This window comes from Schistocerca cancellata, chromosome 5, assembly GCF_023864275.1.
Source record: "Schistocerca cancellata isolate TAMUIC-IGC-003103 chromosome 5, iqSchCanc2.1, whole genome shotgun sequence".
NCBI lineage: Eukaryota > Metazoa > Arthropoda > Insecta > Orthoptera > Acrididae > Schistocerca > Schistocerca cancellata.
The window spans coordinates 389,183,381-389,194,489 of NC_064630.1; positions in this window are offsets into that span (position 1 = coordinate 389,183,381).

Here is an 11,109-nt window from a genome sequence, read left to right on the forward strand (position 1 = left end):
TTTGATTTCCTTTGGTTGGTTTGATAGTTAGAATGAAATAACTGCCATGGTTTTGTTAAATATGCCAATATGCCAAATCTCATGCTGGTTTAAGGTATAGGATTTAGAAAGGAATCTTGCTGTCTTCTACCCTCATCTTGGGACCCTTTCTTCTCTTCATTTCTCTCTGTGTCTTCATGTCTTCTTTCTTGGATCTTGCAACTTCTCGGGCATAGGAATAGGATATGTTATTTAGTGAACATTATTCGGAAGGATTAGCAGTAATGTTGCTATGAGATATGGTCAAGTTGGAGTAGATAACTTCTGAAGTGATATACCTGTGGTCAGTTATCAACTCTAGAGGTGAACTATATGTCTCTAGCCCCGTTAAAGCCGTCCTACCACTTACCCTCAGTCTTGCCTGTATTTAAGTTAAAATGAATAATGTATTGTTCTGGCTTATCCGTTTCTGCACTGAAGCTCGCCGTTCTCTTGTTAAGTGGGGTTTTCTGATGCCACTAACCACCTGCTCAGTTTATCTCCAAAATGCTTATTTATTCATGCCCCTGTCCATATTGGTAGATATTGTTTTGTTAGTTTTTGGTACATGAGATTACTGCGGTTGCCTTTTGTTGATGTAATGTAATTATGCTTTTCTGAGGATCTCGTACTCTATCGTACTGGAATGGTCCGTAAAATCAGGATGCCTTACAATACATTTCTTTAATATCTTAGATTCTGAAAATGGCTTTTGCTTTTTATTACCTTCCCAGTACACACACAAGACATCTTCTACAGATTATTCTTGCTCAGTCTCACATCAGGCTGATATGGTCGCTCTTTTTTTTTTAATGGAAAATGGCATTGTATATACCTGAAGTTCATATAGGTGTGATACACGTCTAGGGGAAAGTTTTTATGCAACTTGTAACACTTTTATTCTATATCGATTGTATTTGCTTCATGTAACTCCTAGGTGTAGGGCAATATCTGTGTTACTAGGTTCTTTGACTCGTCACATATGTAAATAATTGTCCTTATTTTATGTAAAGTTGTTTAACAAGAACGTTTTTAGAAATATGTTCTTCTATAGTGTAAATATGTTAACATGTTGTGTATAATACTAGTTCATGTTTAGGGAATGTAAGTTTATATATATGTAAAACTTGGTGGGAAGTCCCTCTGCAATGAAACATTACAGGCGGAAAGGTAAAAGGTGGTTTGGCAAGAAGTACTATAAGACGACTTTGTGAGAGAAAAAGTCGGTTATCATCATCCAAACAGTTAACATAATGTGTGCTGAATGAGGCTGGCATGTATGCTGAATGAGGCTGGAATTGTAGCACGATTGAATTATGCCTCAGATTTGGATGTATATGGATTGTTAGATCATTCCGTTTATTGGTTGACTCTGAATAATAAAATTCCGGCTCTAGGAAGAATTACAGAACAATTTTACACCAAGTTCCATGATCATGTGTGACCACTTCATTCTAGCACCCCGTCCACCAAAGTCACTACAAGTAAAGTTTAGTATTCTATTTATTTGCATGGACAAGTAAGTTGCTTTATATGCAAACAATAAGTGACTTAATTTCAACAGTATGTTAAGAACATTGATTTAATCCTCATTCCTCTTCCTGGAAAGGGTCCATTTCCAAGTGATGCGCCGGCCGTTGCAGCCGAGCGGCTCTAGGTGCTTCAGTCTGGAACCGCGCGACCGCTGCAGGCGCAGGTTCGGATCCGGCCTCGGGCATGGATGTGTGTGATGTCCTTAGGTTAGTTAGGTTTAAGCAGTTATAAGTTGTAGGGGCTGGTGACCTCAGATGTTAAGTCCCATAGTGCTCAGAGCCATTTGAACCATCCAAGTGATGCTATAATTCCAAGTGTCCAGATTCTAAGGAACTACAAAATCACAACTGTCTCAAAAGTGGTATCTATTTTGTAGATCTATAATTTTCTCAAGTGTTAATTAGTCCAGGTATGAAATTCCCCACATTCTCAATAAAAGTATAGCAAAAGAATTCGCGCTAAGATAAAGGCCTACTTACAATATTTAATTTTCATTCTTACCAAAAGTTTTATTAGAAGTAACTGAAAGAAGTTGTGATTATAACGTGTAATTGTAGACCATTACAGTAGAAAGGCCTGTCCAATTATTAGCTAATTTTCAGGTTTGTAAGAGTGCTTTTATTCTTATACTTCTGTTAATGTATGCATCTTTATTATATCTGATCAGAAATGTTTGTACTAATGTCTGTTAACAAACAGTACCGTTTCTGAGTCCCCCATTAAAAGCTGAGCTTCTCTATCAGTAATTCCTCCACTGCAAGTATTCAGAGACATTTGTGCTCATTTTAATATAACTGGTAACAACGTATTAAAGCCATAAAAGAGACAGCGCCCCCATGTTTTACTTATTTGTTACATAACGCAAATACGTACATGCACCACTTGTAAACCAATACTAATCATATTAAGTAGCATAACAGTATGATATCCATTTCTGTATTAATGCCTTTCCGTAGCAAACTGTTAGAGCAACCTCATGTCCAATGTAGCTGTGATCCTCTTTTATTTTGTTATACTGTGCAATGAAAATTATCTTTCGTGTTTTGAAACAGCTAATGTACGTTAGTAAGAGAGAGATTGCTGCCAAGACATTTTAAGCTTTTATCTATGCTGTTCATGACAAGCTACCTTACAATTACTTGCTAGATTGTGCTATTGTTCCGTGTCCAGTTTACGAAACAGATTTCAGCCCCAAGTAAAGATATATACAGCAGGTAGTTTTGTTATTTACAATATGTTTACTTGGAACTACTTTGCCTAATTAGTCTTATCGACCATCTTTGATTCACATGACTCCAGTTTTACTTTACAACCACAATAACGCTGATTCGATCCCCGCTAGTATAGCTACTACTGCTCCTTTCCAAAACGCAATCTTTCAAGCAAAGAAGCATAGTCCGATTCCTACCCACTATTACATGCTCACGGTCAAACTTTAAATTCTTTTCGAAGGAGTAACATTATTGGGAACTTACTAATGCGGTAATATACAGTAATGTTATAAATAGTTGGTGATTTTCTTTGTAGTGAAGTTTTAAATTAGCAAATTTAACAATAGCGACACCGTCGTCGCATATGAGGCGAACTGGAGCAGCTTTAACTTCAATCAGGTAGTACAAAAAAAGTATAGTTCAGTGCATTCAGTCAGAAACTTCCTGTTTTCATTCCTTCCTGTTTTCATTGCCGTCTTTAACGCTTTCAAGCATCCGTATTGAATGCTCCACACATGTTATTATTACATGTCAATAAACAACACAAATGAACGTACTTCTGTGTGGCATGAGGTGGCAACGACTTACACAGCCCGTCCAGAAAGTTTCGAGACTGATTTTATTCCTGGCATATAAGCGACATCAGTGTGATAACTATGGTGGCAGCTTGAACTAACAGCTGTAAACAACTAATGTGCTTTCGACCAGTCATTTGTGAGCAGGCAGCGCTAAGGCCGCAACACACACATCAATGGTGCAACAGTGCCGTGACCTGCCCGTGATTGAACCGGGCGTGATGCCACAGTGACACTTGTTCGCAGTGATCACTGTTTCTTCCTTTGTGTGACAGTCCACTTGAGCGTCCGGAATGGTGATGTTCTCAGACAACGATCTGATGGTAAATGCTGTGATTTTGGATTAAGAAAGAGAGAAAAAAGTGAAAGATTTAAAATGTGTTCATCAGATGCAGAAAAATAGAGCAAGAGCACTGAATTGATCGACGCTGAAGCGAAGTTTTATGACTCTTTCAGTATGTCAGAAAAGTCATACAACTTATAACTGAACAAGTTGGAAGTTCATCTGCGAAAGCGAAAAACACACTGGAGAAACGCTATCACACCAAGAGAACGGCTCACCGTTTGCTTGAGGTTAGATAGTATATAATACACACATAAAAATAAGTTTTGCATCACCCCAATTCCCAAAATTCCTGAAGATAGATGTTGATCTGTGGATACTGTATTGCAGACACAGTCCCACTGACTGTTCAGAGATATCACTAACCCGCCCAAAGATGTAAACAACCATGGATGAGCAGCGCTTATTAGACAGAGGGGGTCCGACAGCCAATCAGTTCCAGTCATTCCACCAGGAAGGAGGTACATGGCTCATGTTGTCTATAGTTCAACCATGCCTAGACGGGCAATACCGCTGTTCGATCGCGCCCGCATTGTTACTTTGTGCCAGGAAGGACTCTCAACAAGGGAAGTGTCCAGGCGTCTCGAAGTGAACCAAAGCGATGTTGTTCGGACAAGGAGGAGATACAGAGAGAGAGGAACTGTCGATGACATGTCTCGCTCAGGCCGCCCAATGGGTTCCAATGCAGTGGATGACCGCTACCTACTGATTATGGCTCGGAGGAACCCTGACAGCAATGTCACCTTGTTGAATAATGCTTTTCGTGCAGCCACAGGACATAGTGCTACGACTCAAACTGTGCACAATAGGCTGCATGAGGCGCAACTTCACTCCCGACGTCCATGGCAAGGTCCATCTTTGCAACTACGACACCACGCAGCGTGGTGCAGATGGACACAACAACATGCTGAATGGACCAGTCAGGATTGGCATCACGTTCTCCTCATCGATGAGTGTCGCATGTGCCTTCAACCAGACAATCGTTGGAGACGTGTTTGCAGGAAACCCGGTCAGGCTGAACGCATTAGACATGCTGTCCAGCGAGTGCAGCAAGGTAGAAGTTCCCTGCTGTTTTGGGGTGGCATTATGGGGGGCCCTTTGTACGCTGCTGGTGGTCATGTAAGGCTCCGTAATGGCAGTACGATACGTGGATGCCATCCTCCGACAGATAGTGCAACCATATCCGCAACATATTGGCGAGGTATTCGTCTTCATGGACTACAATCTGCGCCTCCTTCCTGCACATCGTGTGATTGGCTTCCTTCAGGATAACGACATCGCTCGACTAGAGTTACCAGCATGTTCTCCATACACGAACCCTATGTAGCATGCCTGGGATAGTTTGAAAAGAGCTGTTTATGGACGACGTGGGACAATCTGAACCAACAGTGCCTTGATGAACTTGTGGATAGTATGCCACGACGAATACAGGCATACATCAAAACAAGAGGACGTGCTACTGGGTATTAGCGGTACCAGTGTGTACAGGAATTTGGACCATCACTTCTGAAGGTCTCGCTGTACGGCGGTACAACATGTAATGTGTGGTTTTCATGAGCAATAAAAAGGGCGGAAATGATGTTTATGTTGATCTCTATTCCAATTTTCTGTACGGGTTCTGGAACTCTCGGAACCGAGGTGATGCAAAACTTCTTTTGATGTGTATATTTGGCCACTGTAGTTTCGTGAAACGCGGTTTGATTTCACTACCTCATGGGGCGTAGTGCAGTTCAGAAGATCGTACGAGAAACTTCCAAGATAATTACAGGGAATATGATGGACGAATTAATGCCTACTACGGTTGCTATGAAATGTAGCATGTTTCCTTTATAGGAGCTGTGGGTGAGAAACATGTTTCTATTCAAGCTCCTCCGAAGAGCGGATCACTATTCTTCAATTACACAACTACATTCCCCATAAATTTGTTGCCTCTTGTAGATGCTAAGTATAACTAAATTGCTGTTTTTGGCGGGACAGATAAAAAGAAAATGTTCAGCTATAGACAACATTCTCAATCTGTAGCTTAGCTGGTTGTATTCATTGATGTAAAATCAGAAATATATATATACGTATGTACTTACCAGCTGATTTTTGTTTTTGCTCGTATTTTATTCCAGAGCGTTTTCTTCAGCTCTGTGACCATATAAACTCGATTACTGCACCGACATAGTTCGTTATACACTGCCATGTTACATTCTACTGTCTGTAGTCCTCTAGCGGCAGAGGGTTGCAACTTGTGTCAGCGAACGGGGAAAGTTGACCGAGTAATATGCGTGACATACACTAAACAGCAAAGAAACAGATAGACCTGCCTAACATCGTGTAGAGAGAACGCAAAAGTGGCGCAGCACGACGTGGCAAGGACTCGACTAACGTTTGAAGTAGAGCTGGAGTGAACTGATACCATGAATCATGCAGGGCTGCCCATAAGTCCGTAAGAGTACGAGGGGGTGGAGATATCTTCTGAACAGCACGTTGCAAGGCGTCCGAGATATGCTCGAGAATGTTTATGTCTGGGGAGTTTGGCGGCCTGCGGAAGTGTTTAAACTCAGAAGAGTATTTCTGGAGCCATTCTGTAACAATTCTGGACGTGTTGGGTGTCGAATTGCCCTGCTGTAACTGCCCAAATCCATCGGAATGCACCATGGACATGAATGGATGCAGGTGATCAGACAGGATGCTTACGTACGTGTCACGTGTCAGAGTCGTCTCTCGACGAATCAGGGGTCCCATCTCACTGGAACTGCACAGGCCCCACACCATTACAGACCATCTGCCAGCACAAACAGTGCCCTGCTGACATGCAGGGTCCATGGATTCATGAGGTTGTCTCCATACCTGTACACGTCCATCCGATCAATGCAATTTGAAACGAAATTCACGGTACACTCGTCAAATGGTCGTACAGGAATATCCCCACTTCATCGCTACTTCAGAGATGCTGTGTCCCAACGCTGGTGCAGCTACTATAACTCTACATTCAGACTCAGGTAAATCTTTATAACCTGCCATTGTAGCAGCAGTAACTAATCTAGCAACTGCGTCAAACACTTGTTGTCTTACATAGGCGTTGCCGACCGGAGCGCCTGTTTACATATCTCTGTATTTGAATATGCATGGCGCTTCAGTGTATTTGGGACTGGAGAGAGCATACAACACACGATAGTTGTGCACTAATTTTGTAGACGCTCAGTGCAAATATATCGCTGTTTATGTTGGGGCATATCATAACAAAATGTTACAACTTTAGCCAACATTCTCAAACAATCTTTTACTTAGCTGGTTGTATTCACTGATGTGAAATCAGAATTATACACGTTATACATGCTGTTGTTATTTCTGCTCTAATTTTATTCCACAGCGCATTCTTCAGGTCAGTGTCCATATAGCTCAGACTGAAGAAATCTTACAACATAGGATAGTTGCACACTAATTCAGTAAATTTTTCGTCATCCATGTGTGTGATGATATACTACTGCATGACAAACAGCAACCTGTCTGTGCTCGTACTGTCACTGCGAACACTGCCCTCTAAATCCCTGAAGCAATGCTCCCAATCACGCCGGCGGTATACTGGTTTCGGTCAAAGCACTGACGAATCACTGATATGCGTGAAGTGGCCTTTACGGTGTTCGCAATGAACTTGTGGCCGCACTGTGTCACAAGCCACAACGCAGCAACATCTCTAAATCAAGTGTTCAAAATATTGTCCAGAATATTTTGAAGAAAACTTGTAATTCCTCTCAATTGTTCTGACTTTTCTCTGGCGAAGTGATCTAACATATGTGAAACTTGTTCTAATCTAACGTCCTACCACAGTAACACAAGGACGCTCTGTGAGTGTTTTCGGAATTAGTGTTGAATCTATGACCTGCAGAGTAAAAAGATACCATCTCATGTACGCAGAGTTAAGAAGAGTGCAGCAGTACTGGTATTGATGTAATCAGACAGTGATCTCAATGTCAGTTTCACTACACTCCCTGTAAAAGAAACGTTAATCCTATCAGAACTTTTTGCTATTTGGGGAGCAAAGTAACTGATGATGGTCGAAGTAGAGAAGATATAAAATGTAGACTGGCAATGGCAAGGAAAGCGTTTCTGAAGAAGAGAAATTTGTTAACATCGAGTATAGATTTAAGTGTCATGAAGTCGTTTCTGAAAGTATTTGTATGGAGTGTAGCCATGTATGGAAGTGAAACATGAACGATAAATAGTTTGGACAAGAAGAGAATAGAAGCTTTTGAAATGTGGTGCTACAGAAGAATGCTGATGATTAGATGGGTAGATCACGTAACTAATGAGGAGGTTTTGAACAGAATTGGGGAGAAGAGGAGTTTGTGGCACAACTTGACTAGAAGAAGGGACCGGTTGGTAGGACATGTTCTGAGGCATGAAGTGATCACAAATTTAGCATTGGAGGGCAGCATAGAGGGTAAAAATCGTAGAGGGAGACCAAGAGATGAATACACCAAGCAGATTCAGAAGGATGTAGATTGCAGTAAGTACTGGGAGATGAAGAAGCTTGCACAGGATAGAGTAGCATGGAGAGCTGCATCAAACCAGTCTCAGGACTGAAGACAACAACAGAACTTAGTGTACAGGTTCAAGGCGTCACTTCTTGTTAGCAAAGAGTAATTTAAATGTGTTTTTCCATTATTAATGTTTATTTTTACTCTCAGTATGACTTCATGACATAATTACAATACATACCAGATGGTAAAACATTTATATGCTGGGTATTCGCAAACTGTCAATATCAGTACCTAACTGCAGAATTGATTAGTAGTAAGCTGATCGTTAACCATATCTGCGGGTCAGCAGAATACAAACAAATTAAATTCAGTTGGGGCCAGAAACATCAATTCCTCTCGCCATCGTCTCAATGTGGCGCGAGTCGCCTTGCTCAAGCTCGCAACAATTTGCTACAGGAGAAGAGAGAAATTTTCTGTCTGCATTTTGTCCATACCAAAGCTGGTGGCCACGCTTTTTCTTTCTGTCCAATCAGAGCATTCATACTTGTTATAACTCCACCCACCAGAGTTTCTGTAGCCTATCAAAGGCATGATTTTTTTCATAGGGTATGTTTAACTTCTGCTATGTAATACTGAGATAAAAAGATTTTTTTTTTTCAAGCGGGTTTTAATGTAGGTGGCCACAGTGAGTTACCAAAGTTTTGAGTTGGGTTTCTCCGGACATTTATCTGCCATCTCCAGCCGTTTTCCTGCAGAAAGGCCTTCCAAAGGGTTGTCGTTAAAAGCTAGATTTATAGGGTGTCTTCCAGGGACAAGAGCTGTTTCTGCTGGTGGCCTGAACAGTGGCTGCGGCATCGCATTGTGTCTGCTGGATCTCCTGCAGTGCAGGTTTCAGCTGAACATGAGACTCTCCTTTCCTCAAAACTGTGTCTCACAGCTCAGGTTTAGGAAATTACTTGCATGCAATTCCTAATGTGAGTTTAGTGGTTTATTTTCACGAGATGTCAGCTTGTTTATTTGATTTACATGTCGATAAAATACATACACTTTCATGTAACTATGTCATATGACATATCGATTTAACCAGAAATGTTTCAGGAATTCGATGGAAGATGTGTTATTTGTCTGACACCTTACATATCACCACCCTTCTGTGATACTTTTTGTACTGAGGTTATACAATGGTCAAGGGATTGTCTATGCCAGTCAAAAATTATACTTTTTCTCAAGCATTGAATATTGGTCAATCACTTGGTCTAGTCCTTATTCTACTTATTTCAATTGGTTTGTATACTTTAATTTTTAACATGGTTAACTTTGTTAACGATTTAATGTCCCTCTTAAGTGAAGACTATAATTCTTTTCATTAATACTGATATCAATTCCTTTTCTTTATTTATTTAAATGTGCTATGTGTATTTAAGGTTTTATTTCAAAGATGAGGAGCCTTTCTAATTAGTCTTCTAATATTAATCTCAACCTTTTAGCTAATGACTTTAAATTCCAGTTTTCTTTCTGATCTGTAAATTTACCTAAAATTTTAAGTGACTTTACACATAATACAAACAATGCAACATCTACATTCAGTTATTACAAATAGTACAAGTATAAAAATATTCTTTCAGTAAATCCTACTGATATGCAGTTTTTAAAAATTCTATATTAATAAACCATACAAATTTCAAAAATATTATAGTCACAAATAACGTTATTCACACACGTATTATTCTTGAAGGAAATATTATTCTAACCAACAATAAAGGTTTTAAGAGATGTTATGTTAATAAGTGTGCATCAATAAAATTTTAAAATATTACTTTCACAGACAGTAAACTGACTTTACAATAACGTTGCTTCAAAAAGATACATATATAGGTTTTCTTTTTAACATATTATATTAACACTATAAGTATATAAAACATTTTTTACGAAAAGGTTTCTTCTGCATGACTCATGAAACAAAAGCTTCTTTTTTTTGGAAAAACTGTTATACAGTTCTTATTCAGACACTTACACTTATTGTATTAAAAGACAAAAACTTATATTAAATCGATTTTAATACATCAAAGTCCTATGTTAATGTTTGTGTTTCTTGCAAGCTTTTCATTGTCCAACACGTTTCATTACCCGATTCCAACAATTATCTTCACATGATATCTACGAATGTTCTTGCATGTGGTCGATGGACTTGAGTGAGGTGACTGTTGGCAACTTCTGGATGGACAGCATCGTTCTTCGTCGACGTTTTGCAGCTAAATGTTGCTGTAGTTTTATGTGGCCTCATAATAATGTCGACCTTCTAGTGTGGTGTCTTGTGGATTAAAAATGTGTATATTTCTTCTTAAGCAACTGCTGAAGGTATTTATACTTTTTATTTTTGTAGCACTTCGCAGACAACCAGTTTATAATAGGATGGGTGTTTTGAAAGGTGTATCTTGAAATATTTCCACTATACAACATCAGCCTTCATATTCTGTTCTTCCAAGTATCTTCCTTTCTTCAGACTTTAATCTTGTCTCTTCTCTGGGTAGGATGTGCGAAATTATTGATTACTAGTTGCTTTGAAGAAGTGTAGTTTAGCATTGATTGACTTTCCTTCATCTCTGTAGTTCAATATAATATAGCAGTCTGGTGGCTACTGTGCGATTTTACATGTAATTTTTTTGCGAAATTGTGCCTCATCCAAGTTGAGACATTTCTTTTGGTTTTTCGTTTTTGTTTTTATTTTATTTTTGTGCTCCACGCTCTCCCTGCTGCTCAGATATTACTGCCCATCGTTCCCCACAGTGCTTCTGACTTGAATATCGGTTGAAAGTTAATTTTCGCATGGCCTGGATACAATGTCACTCTTCTGTTGTCTGTTCACCATTCCTTGTACTTTTGTTGAGGCGAGGTTACTACCACTATCAGGTACAAGTGTTGCCTTAGTTACAAGTCACCATCTTTCTCGTGCTCTT